This window comes from Lutra lutra, chromosome 14, assembly GCF_902655055.1.
Source record: "Lutra lutra chromosome 14, mLutLut1.2, whole genome shotgun sequence".
NCBI classification, from domain to species: Eukaryota; Metazoa; Chordata; class Mammalia; order Carnivora; family Mustelidae; genus Lutra; species Lutra lutra.
Genome location: NC_062291.1, coordinates 24181329 through 24201163, shown reverse-complemented (window position 1 = coordinate 24201163; position 19835 = coordinate 24181329). Strand labels below are relative to the sequence as shown.

Here is a 19835-nt window from a genome sequence, read left to right as displayed (position 1 = left end):
GGTGGCTCAATGGGTTAAAACCTCTGCTTTCAGCTCAGGTCATGATCCCAGGGTCCTCAGATCAAGCCCCGCATCAGGCTCTCTGCTCCGCAGGGAGCCTGCTTCCTCCTCTCTCTGCCTGCCTCTCTGCCTACTTGTGATTTTTGTCTGTCGAATAAATAAATAAAATCTTTAAAAAAAAAGAAAATTCCCCATATATATGTATATTTTTAAAAAAAGAAGGTGCTTAGAACTTAGTAGACAATCAATAAACAGTTTCTTTTTTTTAATTAATTTATTTTTTTACTAATTATTTTTATTAACAAATAATGTATTATTTGGCCCAGGGGTACAGGTCTGTGAATCATCAAGCTTACACATTTCACAGCACTCACCATATCACATACCCTCCCCAATGTCAATGAACAGTTTCTTAAGGTACATCTTCATTAAACTCACTTAACCATTTCTGGCTATGACTCAGTAATGGAATGGCAGCTATCAACTCCAGACTATTTCTCTGGCTTTAAGGCACAAGCAAAATGGGATGATTGCAAACTATAAAGGAAGGAATCATAAGCATGTACATACAAGAATATACACACAGACTGGATTTTTGTGGAACTCACAGGACAGAAAACACCTCCCTTCTACATTCAAATCCTATCATGTTTATGAGTTGCTTATCACAGTTGGCCAAAGATCCATACTTAATTCTGAATCTGATTTTTGTTTGAGGAGTGTCAAGCTTTATATTTTAAGTGCCAGCAATATATATTTCAACAGATATCACTTCATATACATAAATGTATAAAACATAAAGTTGAGTGTGTGTGTGTGTATGTGTGTGTGAGAGAGAGAGAGAGAGTGTGTGTGTGTGTGTGTTTTCCCCTAGGGTGATTTTGCAACAAATTAACCTCATTGCTTCAGGCTATTTGAACCTTTCCATTGACTGGGCTAAAATAATTCAAAACCACCATGAAATGATTTCACTTAGATTGTATTTCTCTGGGATTATTAAAATGAGATTTTCTCCCCTTTCCAACAATTTAACCACTTTTTAAACATGACTAAGGACCTGCTCTTCCTCCTATCCTTTTCCCATATTCTTACTGTGAAACAACTAGAAGAGAGTATGTGATTATGGGTTGTTGTTTTTTTTATCTTTCCAAGCAGGAACTGTGAGTAGTATTGTGCTTTCTCATCCATTCCCCTATTATTTGGCTTCTTTCCTCTTTCCTGGGGAAGAGAAGCTATCTCAAGAGTAGAGAAGATTAATTATTTTCAGATGCCTTCTTACCTTGTTCTGTTAGACTCTAATCTCAATGGACTCATTTAAAATAACTCTCTGATCGTTGGGTATTATTGAGGAAATTGCCACTGTGGAATATTCTAACATGTATTTTTGATTCTAAAAAACACAAGAAGTTTCCCAGGAGGTAGGCCCTAGTATATGCCTTGCCTCCCTAATTTTATCCCACATCTCCAGGAAAAAAATGTCCATTGAGAAAAAGAAAGTAAAGTGATTTTCTGTTTATTAAGCTATTTTAATAGAAAGGAACAGAGACTCATTAAAGTCACTTCAAAAAAAAGGGAGACTGAATATTAACTAGACTTATTGTGGTGATCGTTTCAGAAAATACATAAATATCAAAGCATTACATTGTACACCTGAAGCTAATATAATGTTATACACCAATTATTCCTCAATTTTTAAAGAATCCTTAATGTTTGGGGAAAAAAAGAGAAAAGGTAAAATGGATTAGCACAAAGTCATTATAAAAGTTATAGGACTGCATCTAATTCAATTTTCTCTTCAATGTGCAGAAAAAAACATCTCCTGTTCTCTCTGGCCACCTCAGAATGACTTTGTCCTCTTGGAAAAAATATCTCCTATCTGAGAAGGTCCTCACCTTTGATAGCAGTGAAAAGGGTGGGGGATACATGCCTAGCCAGCCGGATGACCCTGACCCACTCTGGCGACCACCAGGGATAATTCTTCCCTGCCAGGTCTAGGATACCGTGTAGGTGTCCCCTCTCGATGCCTGGGCAGATGCTGGTGTGGTGGCACTAACGCAGAGAACACCCAAAGGCCAGTCTGGAGAGGAAGAGGATGAGTTCGCATTCACAAATGTTAACTTTGGGGCACCTACAAAGCATTCAAGAATACATCTGGATTTGAATCTCCCAGAGAAGTCTGAGCGGCAGAGACAAGTCGAGTGACTTGCCCAGGCTCCACAGCTCGGTGGGCGTGGTGGCAGTGCAGAAGTTGAATGGAATCAGGTCAGTGTTCGTTCCGCCACTGTATGCTACCCATAATGCCCCGCATCAGGCCAACCCGTGAAGGTGTGAGGTGCAAAGTTGCATTTCTGGCCCTAAGCTCTCCGTGCCTCTTCCCTTGGCTTCCTGTTCCACTTTCCCAGCTTGCAGACTTCCCGTGCCTGCTAGTTTCTCCTTCTCTTTTATCTTAATTAAAACTATACTCAGGAAAGGATCCATTAATATTGCCTTCCCCAGGGGGATTGACTCTTAAGCAGCAACTCACCATGGGCAATGATGAGGATGATGAACATAATGATGAGAGTGAGAGGATTAGTTAGGGATGAATTTTGTGTCTGGCCATGCTGAGTTTTTTCCCTACACCTTTTAAGTCAATCCAGGCTGTTCTAGTCTTTACCCCCACTGAAGCTATGCACTGAAAAGACCCAATCCTACACACAACTTCTATTTCTGGGTCTTTCAAATGCAGGAGATCTTAGGGAAGAGCTACAAGAGATCTAGAGGGTGCCTCGTTAAATGTGAATTGCAGATAAGTAACTTTTTTTTTTAGTGTACATATGTCCCAAGCATTGCTAGGGGCATACTTATGCTAAAAAATTATTGTTTAGCTGAAATCCAAAACTTAACTGGATGACTTCTCCTGTTTCGTTTTTTGCTAAATCTGACAATCCTACTGTAGGGTGAAGGGAAACAGCCTTTTCGAACATGACATGGGAATAAAGAAGGGAGAAGAAAACAGCAGGAGAGAGGGAAACCCCAACACCAGGACAGTTCTGAGAAGCTCTCAAAGGACTGGGCCTGAGTCCACCCCTCACACAAAGGAGAGCATGCAGAACCTCAGGAAGAGGCACTAACTGTGATCCTCCAGGAGGCTGGGCCTTTGGGCTCAGAGAATGTTCCAGAGTCTGTGGGACCAAGCAGGGCAGACATGCCCAGAGACCTTAACATCAGGTAGCCATTTGTGCTTAGACAATTAGTTTTTATTCTCTATTAGGCCCCAAAGATTGAGATGGGGGTGGTCTAATAATGACTGAGAGTGGATTTCCTGCCAACCAACATACAGGAGACTTCAGACTAAACTTAATTTTGTCTAAAGGAAATGATGTGACATTTCTAACATCCTGTTTTGTGAAGAAACTTTCACAACAGCAGAATAATCATCATTACTGTTAAACACAGAATATTTTCTATGTGACACACACCATGTTAAGTGTTTTATGTTCATTATTTTGGTTTTTATATAACAAAATTATTATGGTCATTATGGAACAAGAGGAGGGGTCATTTGTTCATGGAGAGTCAGCCTTTAGGGAGTATATGAAGATGATTCTAGATGAGTAACAGAGGACATAAAGCAGCACCCACTTCACTTATTGATTAGCCTGGCTCTGGTCCCAAAACCTAATTCTGATAGAAAGGAAAAATGAACTCAGAAAGTTGCTTCACTCAATAGACAAGATATTTGTTTCAGGAGCCTCCCCTCTGCCAGCCTGCATTGCCATTCCCTTTAAAAGGCAAAAACGGTTGGTCCTGATGTAAATGCTTCATTTCCTCGCTTCAGACATAATTTTTAGGCTTAGCTCAGAACTTGTGGCCTTTTCCCTTACCAAGTTTTTCCAAGTCCTGTTACCCAAAAACAACCTGTATCTTTGCACCAAGGTTTCAGTGAAAGTATTATATTATGCAATTACTATTTACTTGAAAGGGGGTGAGTTTTCTTTCCAACTGACAGTATCATTTCCTTAGGCAGACAGAATTTCCTCATCGAGTACAGAAAAACTTTGTTGTACTTTACTTCAATTTCTGCACTTCGGAGATACTGTTGTGGTTACACACACACACACACACACACACACACAAATTGAAGGCTTGTGGCAACCCTGTGTAGAGCAAGTCTGTAGGTGCCATTTTTCCAACAGCATTTGCTTACACCTCTGGGTCACATTTTGGTAATTCTCACACAATTTCTAAATTTCTCAGTATTATTATATTTGTTACGGTGATCTGTAATCAGTGATCTTTGATGGTACTGTTGTAATTGTTTTGAGGTATCATGCTCATATAAGACAATGAACTTAATCCATAATTGCTGTACGTGTTCTGACTGCTCCACTAATGAGCTGATCTCCCATCTCCCAGTCGTCAGGCCTCTCTATTCCCTGAGACACAAACAATATTGAAATTAGGCCAATCAATAGCCCTACAATGGCCTCTAAGTGTTCAAGTGAAAAGAAGTCACTCATCTCTCACTTTAAATCAAAAGCTGGAAAGGATAGAGCTTAACTAGGAAGGCACGTCAAAAGCTGAAATGGGCTGAAAACTAGGCCTCCTGTACCAATTAGCCACGTTGTGGATGCAAAGGAAAAGTTCTTGAAGGAAATGTAAAGTGTTACACCAGTGAACACATGAATGGTAAGAAAGCTAAACAGCTTTATTGTTGATATGGCGAAAGTGTTAATGGTTTGGATAGAAGATCAATCAGCCACAACATTTACTTAAACCAGAGCCTAATCCACAGCAAGGCCCTCTCTTCAGTTCCATAAAGGCTGAGAAAGGTGAGGAAGATGCAGAAGAAAAGTCTGAAGCCAGCAGAGGCTGGTTTGTGAGGTTTAAGGAAAGAAGCCTTCTCGAGAACATAAAAGTACAAAGGGAAACAGCAGGTGTTGATGTAGAAGTTGCAGCAAGTTCTCCAGATCTTGCTAAGAGAATTAATGAAGGTGGCTACACTAAACAACAGATTTTCTGTGTAATAGAAGACGAGTCGATTGGAAGAAGATGTCATCTGGGACTTTCACAGCTAGAGAGAAGAAGTCAATGCCTGGCTTCAAAGCTTCCGAGAACAGGCTGATTCTCTTATTAGGGGCTAATGTAGCTGGTTCCTTGAAGTTGAAACCAGTGCTCATTTACCCCTCTGAAAAACCTAGGGCCTTAAGAATATGTTAATTCTACTCTGCCTCTGCTCCATAAATAAAGCAACAAAGATTGAGTGATACCACATCTGTTCATAACATGGTTCACTGGACATTTTTAAGCCACTGTTGAAACCCACAGTTGAAAGATTCCTTTCAAAATACTACTGCTGGGGCGCCTGGTGGCTCAGTGGGTTAAGCCTATGCCTTCGGCTCATGTCATGGTGTCAGGGTCCTGGGATCCAGCCCCACATCGGGCTCTCTGCTCAGCAGGGAGCCTGTTTCCTCCTCTCTCTCTACCTGCCTCTTTGCCTACTTGTGATCTCTGTCTGTCAAATAAATAAATAAAATCTTTAAAAAAAAAAATACTACTGCTCATTGACAATGCACTTGGTCACCCAAGAACAATGAGATTCATGTCATTTTCATGCCTGCTAACACAACATCCACTCTGCAGTTCATGGATCAGGGGTAATTTTTTTTTTTTTTAAGATTTTATTTATTTATTTATTTATTTGTCAGAGAGAGAGAGAGAACACGAGCAGGCAGAGTGGCAGGCAGAGGCAGAGAGAGAAGCCTTCTCCCTGCTGAGCAAGGAGCCCGATGCGGGACTCAATCCCAGGACCCCGGGATCACGACCAGAGCCGAAGGCAGAGGCCCAACCAACTGAGCCACCCAGGCATCCCCGGATCAAGGGTAATTTTGACTTTCAAGTCTCATTATTTAAGAAATGCATTTTGGGGGCGCCTGGGTGGCTCAGTGGGTTAAGCCGCTGCCTTCGGCTTGGGTCATGATCTCAGAGTCCTGGGATCGAGCCCCGCATCGGGCTCTCTGCTCAGCAGGGAGCCTGCTTCCTCCTCTCTCTCTGCCTGCCTCTCTGCCTGCTTGTGATCTCTGTCTGTCAAATAATTAAATAAAATCTTTAAAAAAAAAAAAAAAGAAATGCATTTTGTAAGGCTATTGCTAATACAGATAGTGATTCCTCTGCCTCTGGATCCAGACAAAGTAAATGTAAAGCCTTCTGGAAAGGATTCACCATTCTACATGCCATTCAGAACATGTGATTCATAGTTAGAAGTCAAAATATCAACATTAAGAGGAGTTTCGAAGAAAATGAGTCCAACCTTCATGGGTGGCTTTGCGGGTTCAAGACCTAAGTAGAGGAAGTAATTGCAGATGTGATGGAAATAGCAAAAGAACCAGAATCAAAAATGAAGCCTGAAAATGGGACTGAGTGTCTGCAGTCTCATGATCAAACTTGAATGGATGAATTGTAGCTTTTTATGAATGAACAAAGAAAGTGGGGGGCGGGGGTTGTGGGTTTTTTTTTTAAGATTTTATTTATTTGACAGAGAGAGAGAGATAGCAAGAGAAGAAACACAAGCAAGCGGAGTGTGAGAGGGAGAAGCAGGCTTCCTGCTGAGCAGGGAGCTCCGTGCAGGCCCAATCCCAGGACCCTGGGATCATGACCTGAGCTAAAGGCAGACAATTAACTGTTACACCGCCCACCCTCCCCAAGAAAGTGGTTTCTGGGGATGGAAACTACTCCTGGTGAAGATGCTCTGAAGATGGTCGAAATGAAAACAAACGATTTAGAAAATTACAGAAACTCAGTTGATAAAGCAGGGGAATGGTTTGAGAGGATTAACTCCAATTTTGAAAGAAGTTCTACTCTGGGTAAAATACTATCAAATAGCATTGCACGTTAATAAAGAAATCACTGCACTGAGTGAAGTGCATAAACAATGAATTTTGGAACACTGAAATAAACAAAAATTAAATTAAATTTTTAAAAATCACTCATGAAAGGAAGAATCCATCAATGAGACTAACTTCACTATTGTCTCATTTTAAGAAATTTTGCAGTCACCGCAACCTTCAGTAACCACCACCCTGTTCAGTCAGTAGCTATCACGGCAAGACCCTCCACCAGAAGAGAAGTTATGCTTCATTGAAATCTCAGATGATGGTTAGCATTTTTTAGCAATAAAGTATTTTTTCTCAAAATACGTACTTTTTAAAAACATAATGCTATTGCCCACTTAAAAGATCATAGGGAAGACATAACTTTCATATGCACTACGAAATCAAAAGAAATTCATCTGACCCACTTTCTCATGGTGGTCTGGCACCAAACCCACACTATCTCCAAAGTATATCTGTACTCAGTGTTCCTTCTCCAGTAATAAGAAGTAAATAGGTATTGGCCTGACTTGGAAACATTTTATGCCCCCACGCACTTTTGTAAGAAGATACGAAATTGTTTTCCTTTTGTGCTGAACAGTAAATCACAGTCATCCAATAGTCTAGCATCTGATTTTGCAGTCTTCAGCATGTCACAAAAAAAGAAATTGTCATCATCATCACCATCTTGCTCAACAACACTTAGCATTATAATGTCTGTCCACAATTACAATGATTATAAAGGGAGATAGGTCATGAAAAGAAATTTCTTAATTCTTGACCGAAAGCTTAGCAATTAGATTTTAAAGAGGGTTTCACATTTAACTTTACAGATGAACCCTTTACCAAAATTTATTGGAAAAGAGGGTTTTTTAAGGAAAGATTTGTGTTACAGGATTTATTGCTAAGTCCACGGTCTCTGGAACAGACACCTGATACTACAGATAGTTCAATCAGAGGTTGGGCCTAAATATCTAGAAGCTGAAAGCAAGGAGTTATTGACATCAATATAAGCAGCTTGTGCTAGGGGAGCTCCCCACCATGGAAAATGAAGGTGGAAATAATAGTTTCTTTGTGAAGGAACTGGGAGGCATATACATGAATACATAGCCCTTAATCCCCATGCAAATCCCACAACTTTGACCTCTTTAGCATTTCTACTACTGTATGAACTGCAGCAAGTTAAAGGCCCTCTTTCGTTTGATAGAAACAATTAATATCCCGACCTTTTTTCACCTGGATGTATCAGAGATTTTTCAAGGTCAAAAGCTATATTCTCTCTGACTTTTAAAAACATAGTTGTTCTGAGTTAGGTTTCTCACTGTTGGAGACTAGAGTCACAAATAAGAAAAAAAGGAAAGACTAGAATCTACCATTATCATTACGATCTCATTTTTTTAAATACAGGTAGACAAATAGAGAAACATATATATAACATATATTATATTTATATATATATAAATGCAATATACAAATAAATATAAATATGACTAAGTACACATATAAAAATATATATACATATTTCCTACTTCTGTCTAGAAAGGAATTAGAAACAATAAAACTCCAGTGAGAACACACATATTTGGGTATTAGGAATGAGTGCTCTCTGGACAAAAGGGGGATTCTAGGACTGGGGCAGGGAAAGTATAAAATGATCCTGTTGTACTATATTGCTCTAGAAGTCAGAAAGCATCCAAAGAATGGCAGAGACCATCAAAAGCATACAGAAACTGATTTGAAGGGATTCTCAGAGGTAAAATCAGGGATGATTTGAGCATCAGAATAACTAGTGATAGTAGTAGAATATAACTTTTTTTTTTTTTTAAAGATTCATGAGGGGCCTGTGGGTGGCTCAGTGGGTTAAAGCCTCTGCCTTCAGCTCAGGTCATGATCTCAGGGTCCTGGGATCGAGCCCTGCATCAGGCTCTCTGCTCATTGGGGAGCCTGCTTCCCCCTCTCTCTCTGCCTGCCTCTCTGCCTACTGGTGATCTCTCTCTCTCTCTGTCAAATAGATAAATAAAATCTTAAAAAAAAAAAAAGGAAAAAGATTCACGAACCCATACTGATACAAGTAAATAAGTACATAGATAGGAAAACCCGAAAGGCTCTTCCTAACAGTAATACAGATATAGAAGTATAAATACAGCAGCAATTATGAGTTGGAAAATCAACAATGGGGAAACAAAAGCAAAAATAAACTAATGGGACTTCATCAAAATAAAATCTTCTGCACAGTGAGGGAAACAATCAACAAAACTAAAAGGCAACCTACAGAACGGGAAAAGATATTTACATCCAAATGGATACATTTATGTATCCAAAATACATAAAGAACTTACATAAATCAACACCCCCCCCAAAAAATAATAATAATCCAGTTAAAAAATGGGCAGAAGACATGAACAGACATTTTTCCAAAGAAGACATACAGATGGCTAACGAGACACATGAAATGATGCTTACATCACTAGCCATCAGGGAAATGCAAAAGAAACAACAATGAGATATCACTTCACACCTGTCAGAATGGCTAAAATCATCAACACAGGAAACAAGTGTTGGCAAGCGTGGAGAGAAAGGGGAACCCTCTTACACTGCTAGTGGGAATACAAACTGGTGCAGCTGCTCTGGAAGAGTATGGAGGCTCCTAAAAAACAAACAAACAAACAAAAAGTTAAAAACAGAACTACCCTGTAATGCAGCAACTGCACTACCAGGTATTTAACCAAAGGATTCAAAAGTACTAATTCAAAGGGATACATGCACCCAATGTTTATAGCAGCATTATCTACAATAGCCGAAATATGGAAAGAACCCAAGGGTCCATCAACTGATGAATGGATAAATAAAATATTACTCAGCCATAAAAAAGAATGAAACCTTACCATTACAACCATGTGGATAGAGCTGGAGTGTAGTATGCTAAGTGAAGTAAGTCAGAGAAAGAAGGACAAATACCATATAATTTCACTTACACGTGGAAGTTAAAAAACAAAACAAATAAACCTACTCGGGGGAGAAAGAGAGGCAAAGCAAGAACCAGGCTCTTAACTATAGAGAAGAAACTAATGGTTGCCAGAAAGGAAGAGGGCAGGGGATGGATTAAATTGTTGATGGATAGTAAGAAGGACACTTGTTGAAATGAGAAATCGGTGTCATATTTGATGAATCACTAAAATTCTACACCTGAAACCAATATTGCACTATATAACTAGCCGGTATTTAAACTAACTTTAGGTGGAAAAAAACCCAAATTTTTGAAATTTTAAAAAAAAAAAGAAAATCAATAATGGATCCCCAAACTATCAGATAAAAGTTTGATAAGGAACATGATATTTACATAGCCTCAAAGTATATCCCACGAAATTCTTGATAATTACAAAGGAGAAAATTAACAATATTACTGTGAAGAAATCTAGTGAACATCATCCTAAGTTATCAACGTTAATATCACTGATATTGGGACAGACCTACATTAGGTGTCTCATCCTATGATGCATCAAGGAGGATACACCTAACTTCTTTCTTTCTAAAAATGCATAAGGAAACATTAGCTCAGCCCAAGCTGAAGGACACTACAGAAAACAAATGGCTTGTACCTTTCAAAAATGCTAAAACAGTGAAAGACAAAGTCAAAGAACCACTTAAAATGAGAGAACAATGGGCATTAAGGAGGGCACGTGATCTGATGAGCACTGGGTGTTATAAGAACTTATGATGAATCATTGAACACTACATCAAAAACTACGCTGGCTAATTGAATTTAAATAAAAGATAAATTAAATAAAAATAAAATAAATAAATCATAAATAAATAAATAAATATTTTTTTTAAATAAAAGAAAATGAGAGAACAATTACATAGACAACTAAATGCAACGGATGAATCTGGAATGGATCCTGGGAGACAACTGACAACATCTGATTATGCACTGTTGATTAAATAACAGTATTGCATCAACATTGAATGTCTTAAGTTTTATTATTTCACTGTGATTATGTAAGAGGACATTCTTTTTCTTGGGAAATACACACTAAAGTGTTTAGAAGTAAAGGAGCAAAAAGTTTCCAACTTACCTCCAAAAGGGTTCAGAAAAAAATTGTGTGTGCATACGAGAGAGAGAGAGAGAGAGAGAGAGAGAGGAAGGAAGAATAAGAGTGAGTGGGGCAAGATGTGAACACGATGAATCTGGATAAAGTATAAGTTGATATCTTGTACTATTCTTGTAACTTTTCTATAAATTTAAAATTATATCAAAGTAACAATTACAGGGGTACCTGGATGGCTCAGTTGGTTAAGTGGCTGCCTTTGGCTCAGGTCATGATCTTGGGGTCCTGGGATTAAGCTCCACTTCTGGCTGTCTCGTCAATAGGGAGCCTGCTTCTCCCTCTTGCTCTGCACCTCCCCCTGCTAGTGCTTTCTCTCTGTCTCTATAATAAATAGATACAATCTTGGGAGATGAAGAGGAGAAGTGAGTTGGGGGAGATCAGAGGAGGAGACAAACCATGAGAGACTGTGGACTCTGAGAAACAAACTGAGGGTTTGCGAGGGGAGGGAGTGGGAGGTTGGGTGAGCCTGGTGGTGGGTATTAAGGAGGGCACGTATTGCATGGAGCATTGGGTGTGGTGCATAAGCAATGAATTTTGGAACACACACAAAAATTAAATTTAATTTTATTTAAAATTAAATTTAATTTAAAAAAATAAAATAAAATAAAAGTTACAAAAATCTACCCATTCTTCAGGGCCAAATGAATCCGTCCTTACAGCTTCCATGAAGCCTTCCCTTCCCACCTCAGAATGAAATCATAAATCACAGAATTTTTTTGCTGGGAGAGTCTAGATACTTTCTCCAGAGAAATCCTGTAGTATGGTGAGTCTGCACTATTCATCAATTGTTAATTAATCAAAAGGCTTCTGAGGAAGTCACTTTGCTTGTCTTTACCCGCTGCCAACATTTTCTGCCATCATTTCTCTCTCCAAATATACTGTAAGCCTTTTGAGACCTGAAAATGTGTCTTACAAGTTCTTTAACCTTCTGATGTCTCGTTCACATTCTCCACCCCTTCTCCTACCCCGGCCCCCATGATCCACAGCCAAAACTGAAACACAAAGCTGGTGAACTCTTCCTATTACTCCTCTACTCCTCGTGTTTCAGCTTGGATACCAGTCATTTGTGACAGCCTGGACTGGGTTAGATTACCTTTGTACCTACTCCTCCACAGTGTGGACTGTGGACTAAATACATAACTCCTACTCCTCCACAGTGTGGACTGTGGACTAAATACATAACTCCTCCTAGCATGCGTGTTTACACCATAGCACTTAGCTTGCTGAAGTGAAAGTGGCTACTTTCTTGTCCATCTCCCTCACCACATCCCAAGCTCCCTGAGGGCCAAGACTGGGGGAGAGGCATGAAGACTCATTAAATATTTATTGAATATCAAAATGAGCAATAATGGTTTAGTTTTTGGACATCAACATGTCAGGCCAGTTTCTGTACCATTTTCAGATAATCTTCTTCAGAATATCTTGGGGGTGTGTGTAAGCTCTGCAGATTTCCAGGACCCACCTGGAATGTAATAAATATCAAATTTATAAATTTATCAGGCAATTCTAATGCATATTAATACTTAGAGCCATAGAAGGAGCAGAATGAAGTCATTTTCCATAATTCCTGCCCCTGCATTTCCCCCTTTTCCATAGTGTAAAACTCCCCAACATGAATTTTGCTGAAATCCTGGAGTTTCTTCCCAATATACACCCTCCCTATTGAAGTATGGCCTTTGTGGATCTAGCCTCTTGGCTAAAGTTGCTTCTCACTAGCAACTTTAAAGAATTTTTCAAGCCCCTCGTGTCCATCCAAAATTTGAGGCTAGTTGGTACTAAAGAAGCCAACTTACTTAATATATCTGGGAAAGAATGTAAAGGAGATACATTTGAGCATAACCAAAATGTTACAGAGAAAATGACAAAAAGACAGCATGTAGATAAAATACAAAAACAGAAAAAGATTCTCTTTCCAACCCCAGTGTGGAAAGAGGGTTTTCATCTAGAAAAACCATGACTTTGAATGAAACCAACTGTTACATAAAATTACATATCCCTTAGAACATTAGCAGTGCCCTCAAAGTTTAAAGAAGGGGGAGAGGACCCTTATGGTAATAACAAGTTTTAGTGAGGGTCTTAACAGGGTGATATTTTAATCTGTGGACTAAATACAGCCTGCTGTAAGCTACTAATAACCTCCGTGCTATGTGATTCTAGATGAATAGTAAAATAAGATACTCATTTCTCGACCTATCTCTAAAATCATGATCTTTATTTTAAGGTTCATGACATGAAAAAAAAAAAAGACAAAAAAAAAAATCAATGGACAGCATCTTGAACACTGTGACATAAATTATTCTGAGTTAATTATTTACTAGTTGAGAGAGCCAAGGGAGATAAAGCAAGATCCCAATGTAAGTGAAATAAACTGTGTGCATATTTAAATAATTCATACTTTAATTAAAAATGTCTATGGAACACTAAGATATTCCAAAATCATTTTGACCAACACCTACTTCCATGAGTTTAAAAAAGAAAAAGAAGAATCACCATACATAACTTTGCATGGTTTTCGAAAAGGTCTCCGGACTGTAGAAACACAGGTCACACGCTTTTACCCTGGCCCCTGCTATAATTAGCTTGTGGTGTCAAGAGGGGGGTGTACAAGTGAACAGCAGGTACCCAGTAGGTTTTGCTGCATGAAGCGTAATGAGGATTTCAGATGTAACACACTAATACTTGTTTTATTACCATAGTCAATTGTCCGTGCATCTTAGGATTCATGTTGTGTACATTGGCTAAGTCATGTTTCTTTCATTAGCTGAAGCAATTAATGTACATTCAGCCTTTTAAGTGCTACCTCTTTATGCTTTCTCCTTGTGTAATTCAGTTTGCAATGATTAAAATAATTTTTCAATGGCGATGTCACAGCTTAATGAAAAAATATACAGCACTAATGTAAGAAGCATTTGTAAACATTTTTAGGAGGATATTGTTTGTTGTTCCACAACACTGTAGCAGATGGCTATAAAAAGCAGCTCAAACTCAGGAATAGCTGAGAGACAGACCTCAGGGGATTGGGATAAGCAGGAGGAAAAAGGAGAAATTTTACTCTTTTGAAGGAGAATTTAACTCCATGTCAGAAATAGCTTTTGGTCCCTCTTTTGGTCTCTACAGCTAAGGACTAAATATGGGCTAGTGTTTACAATCAATGACTCAGTCTTGTTCAACCTTTTAACTACGGGCCACTTACCTTGTGCCAGGCCCCAGGCTAAATCTTTGAGACACAACTTCTGGGTCTATCACAGAAATGAAAGACATGGAAGGATGAAATAACGTTCCCTAGAGTCTCAACTGCCAGTGAGCCTAGAGCTGGGATCCATCCCACACCCAGTTCCCTCTTACCCCCGGGGCAGCGTGGTTAAAGAGCCCGGCTGCATGGGCTTATGCCTGTGCTTCCCTGTATATTAGTGACGGGACTGGAGCAAGTTGCTTAGCCTTCCTGAGCTTCAGTTTCACTCTTTAAAATTGGAGACCGTCCCAGAAACCTGACTGGCAGCTCTGTGGCCACGAGTCGGTGAGTATGAGTCCCGTGCTCAGAAGCACGAGCACGCACATCTCCTCTTATAACCACCGCTCTGTCTGTGCTATACTGCCCATCCAGCCTTTTCTGCGTTCCCATTGCAGGTCTAATTGTCTCTTTGTTTTAAGCAAGACCTTATGCTTTTGTGATGCCTCGTGGTAAATAAGTGTGTGCATAAATGGTCTTAGGATGATGACACATATGCCACACATCACGATCAGAATCCAGGTTTCATCAACGTTCTCAATATCTCTCCTAATTTCATAAGTGGTGATCCTTTTTATGCATATGGGCAATAATTTCAAGTTATATTTTTAAAATTATTTTTCACTCCTGAAGGCATGATGTGATAATTCAGTCTTTAGCAGCTAGATATATGTGATCAGACAAAGGAGTTCAGACACTGAGAACATTGTGTGTTTCCTTTAGATCCCCAGTCAGCACTGAACAGAAGAAAAGCCATCCTCATCTGTGGTGACTTACCACATTTCTTCCTCAGACTGGTAGCTCCTTCTGCCTATATAATGCCTCTCCTGATTCTATATTTGTCATATTCCTACTCTCCTTCAGAGACATAGCTTAAATGTTATCTCCTCTAGGAAGCCCTCCAGGAAGCTTTCCAGACCTGCTTTTCCTTTCCAGATAAAATTATCTCTCCCTCATCTGAATGCTTCAGGCAGAAAATACCCATTTCCCTTCAGTAACTATCCTCTTTCTCTACCTGAGTAAACTTCTGGGTTGCAGCCAGCACATGGCTTTCCAAAGACTGTATCAGCCTCTCCTTACAGCAAGGGCGCGTCTAGCCATGTGACCACAGTTTGACCAACAGGATGCAAGCAGAAGCACTGTGTTCTACTTGTAGAAAATGTCCTCATACAGAGCAGGGCATGCCATTCTTTACTTCTACCCTCTTTCTGATTGCTGGAATATGCATTTAATGGTTGCTACTTGAGCAGCCATTTTAGACCATGAGGTAGAAGTCAAGTGTTCATGATGGCAAGAATAACTAGCTCGTTCCTGGTGATTATAAAGTCCCCAGACAGCATGGACTGCCCACTGCGAAAAATTATTTCTGAGAAAAAGAAATAAACTTGCATTTTCTTGCATTTGCATGTGAAAAGACAGCATGGTACTGGCATAAAAACAGACACACAGACCAGTGGAACAGAGTAGAGAGCCCAGATATGGACCCTCAACTCTATGGTCAAATAATCTTCGACAAAACAGGAAAAAATATACAGTGGAAAAAAGACTGTCTCTTCAATAAATGTGCTGGGAACACTGGACAGCTATATGTAGAATGAAACTCGACCATTCTCTTACACCGTACACAAAGATAAACTCAAAATGGATGAAAGACCTCAACGTGAGACAGGAATCCATCAGAATCCTAGAGGAGAATATAGGCAATAACCTCTTCGATATCAGCCACAGCAACTTCTTTCAAGATATGTCTCTAAAGGCAAAGGAAACAAAAGCGAAAATGAAATTTTGGGACTTCATCAAAATCAAAAGCTTCTGTACAGTAAAGGAAACAGTCAACAAAACAAAGAGGCAACCCACGGAATGGGAGAAGATGTTTGCAAATGACAATATAGACAAAAGGTTGACATCCAGGATCTATAAAGAACTCCTCAAACTCAACACACACAAAACAGACAATCATATCAAAAAATGGGCAGAAGATATGAACAGACACTTCTCCATCTTGACTTATTCAGCTCTTCAGCATGCTATATTATCTGCACCTGTATCTCCTGAATGGCACTCACAGTATCACATTATATGAGACTGCATAGAATAGCTGTTGCTGTACTAGACGTGAATTTCTAGAAGGACTGTCATCCGTCAACTACTCATCATGGGCCCAGGCTCTCAGCAGGCTCTTGAGTAAACAGTTGTTGCATGAAGACAACCTGAATCAGAATGTGTAGAAGACATCAAAAAACAGGTCCCCTTGACACTAATTTGGGAGCATCTTTCTGTATAAGCATAAAGGTCTTTTTCAGGCGCAGATTGACAATGCACAGCAGAAGAGTAGCACAAAGTGTTTTGTCATTGTGCCTCTCCATTGCTCTTATTCCAAATGACTTTATTATAACTAAGAGAGTAAATTATCTTGCTTCAGGATTATGTGTTTGCATGAAGGCTCTAGCAATAAAGCATATACATTTGATGAGGAACACTCTCATCTGAGAAGATCGTCTTCTTGAGTAGAAAGCCTTAGCAAGAGTGAGTGGTGGCTCTGAGGGAGGAGAGGTCCATGGGTCTGTCACATGATTCTTACATCTGAGCCAAGGCTGTGGGGTATGAGTATGAGAATTATGAGACTCGGCATATGTCTTGGGCTTAGCCACTAGTTGGCTATTTCCCTACTTAGTCTAACTTCCAATCCAGAGTTATTTTCCAGGGGTTCACTAAAATAGAGAATATGCATCATTTGAAAAAAATAGTCTATATTAATATGAACTGTAGGGTTTAAAAATATTTCATTAAAATATGAAACTGTAGCAGGACAGGACATTTTTAAACTTAAGCAATGTTTTAGCAGAAAGTAATGTTTTGGGGAATACAGGCTTGGGTTTTTGTTTTGTTTTGTTTTAGAATAAAACAACCAACTGAGAGAAAATAGAGTAACTTGGGCATAAGGATCTTTGTAATTTATCTATTCTCTGCTATGATCCCATGACTCTTTGGTAATGTCACATATCTGAAATTACTATGTGAACTTTGTAAAAAGCATGACTTCAATGGGAATTCAAAACTCAACATAAGTATTAAGCACTTAGCTCAGCTGAATTTCCCAACACTACTGACATCATAAAGCTCTTCAGAAGGCTCTGAGTGGTATAGGAAGAAAAGTCTGTCTGAATTTAAGGGCCTAATTTGTCTACTTTAGAAGGAAAAAAATAATCTTTCTGGTGGCAAAGCTTTTTAAGATATAAGCATTACACTGATTTGGCTGTAAGTTTTTAAATGGCAATGAAAAATGAGCCATGTCCTTTTTCTCAAATTCACACTTGGCCAACAGTGACAATCCTTTCATACTGCTTTCTCTGAATAAGGGTCACTTTATTCAAAGGGCAGAGGAAAGGGAGAATTATTTAATATATAAGAGCAGTTGCAGAAAATGCCCTTACTGCCTTTGTGAAGCCCAAGACAAATTGGAAAACATGTATCCCTCTGACATCAGTCATTTACCATCTTGCTCACCTGAAGGATAACTGTCCTGGATGAAAACCGTGTGTCAGTCAGTTTAAAAGCTCGTTCACTAGTACCACACAGCCATACAATTAGAACTAATTCATTCCAGACATTTTATGGATTGTGAATGGGTATTTTACCTGTGGAAAACAACGCCAAAGTCCTTGAAACAACTTAATCATGGGGATAATAGTTAAAACAACTGAGCATAGCTGGATCATTTTAAGAGTGAGTGAGAGTCGTTATTGGAATCACTCATCACCTAAGTTAATGACCACAGTTATAAAATGTTTGCCATCAATGAAGAAGAGAGGGCTGGAGGGATGGTGGGAGGGAAAACATCTTGGGAAAGATGTCTTGATTTCAAGAAGCTTATGCTGAAGGTCCTGTTTAGAAAATCTGAATCTCTACTGATGTAACCAGCCTTTGAATCTCCTGACAAGCTGCATCACAGCTGTTGTCATTCCCGTGTATCTCGGCAAAAGTCTAGGGGACCACAAATTCTATCTGTGGCTGGATTCTTGACACTGAGCAAGTCTTTTCCTTTCTTTTTTGTCTAGGTTCTTTTTTCCCCCCCAAAGGAAAGAGAGAGAGAGAAGAAAGAAAGTAAGACAATCATATTAACATAGAGGCATAATTCTCATTCATTCCCCCATTTTTTCACCCACCTGGGAGACTGGTGCTGAAAGTACTGGAATATGGGACCACATTTAGCAACTGAGCTGATGCACTACATACTAGAAGTACTTAGTACTAACTTAGTACTAAGTACTAAGATGTGGTGAAAGCCACACAGTCCTGCCATACAGGAACCTATGTTCCACTGAAATACTAGACCAGTTTCAGGGACCTTGAACCCAGAAGCATTTTGCACTACAACTCAACCAAATGCTGGCGCTCCAGTCTGAAATCAGAGCCAAGACCACAGTTGCAGAATCTGTAACCTGTCTGAGCCATATCCCAATCCACAGAAACTCATGAATGTTTTCCACTGAAATGGAGTCAGATCCAGGAGTTCTACTAAGGCATTTTTTTTTAAGATTTTTATTTATTTATTTGACAGACAGAGATCACAAGTAGGCAGAGAGGCAGGCAGAGAGAGAGAGGAGAAAGCAGGCTCCCTGCTGAGCAGAGAGCCCGATGCGGGGCTCGATCCCAGGACCCCGAGATCATGACCTGAGCTGAAGGCAGAGGCTTTAACCCACTGAGCCACCCAGGCGCCCCCAACTGAGGCATTTTTAATGTAAACTAAACTTGGAAGAGTTTATGAAGGATTCAACCTGGAACTCTAAAGGAAATTGGAAATGAGTAGGAAGTAATTCTTTATGAGCCAAATCAAAGAAAAGGCTGCCAGAAATCACATGACTTCTTTACATAAGACAGAGCTGAAACCGTTTTGACATTGATAAGAACAAAACAATGGGTCCAAAATGGAGTCACTTGTGCTAAGCCCCATGTCACCAAACCAAGACTTAATGATGTTCCAGCTCTCCCAGAAATGGAATCGCAAACCAGTCAACCAGGAATCACCTGATAAGCCCTAGTTAGGTAGTCTGCCTAACAGACCCCTACCCTCCCCACAAAGAAAAGTTACCTTGTAATAATCAACTGGTTTTTAACCTAGGGTAACTTCTTTGTTGCTTCTCCCTTCTGCCTATAAAAGCCATTTTGTACAGCTCCTCAGAGCTCTTTTTTATCACTAGATCAGACGCTGCCAAACACAAATCAATTTTTGCCCAAATAAACTCCTAAAATTTTAAATAAGGCTTGGTTTATCTTTTAACACAATGAATTATTCTTTACTCATCTGATGATTCACTCTTGCCAAAATAGTTCCCTCCTGCCTTTTTTTTTTTTAACTCAGAATGTTTAGTCATAAAGTTATTATTGAGTCTTTTGGGTTTTTATCCCTGTAAGCTGGCAACTAGAACTGAATTGTGTTAATAGATATGGTAAAACCCTGGAACTTGACTCAGGACGATTTTTTTCTATTTGTTTGTTTTCAAAAATGCTAATGACAATAATAGCTACAACTGCTAGGAAAACAGTTTCAACACTCACACACTGGTTGCTACCAAAGTATTGAGTTCCCTGTTTTTGAGAAACACGCTGAGGGATAAACTTAGTATTCTAAGTAGATCCTCCACA

General features: G+C 39.4%; 1 pseudogene; it reads left to right on the top strand.

The window, feature by feature from the left end:
* Positions 1 to 4464: 4464 nt before the first annotated feature.
* On the top strand, positions 4465 to 7142 carry LOC125084370 (tigger transposable element-derived protein 1-like; annotated as a pseudogene).
* Positions 7143 to 19835: the final 12693 nt, after the last annotated feature.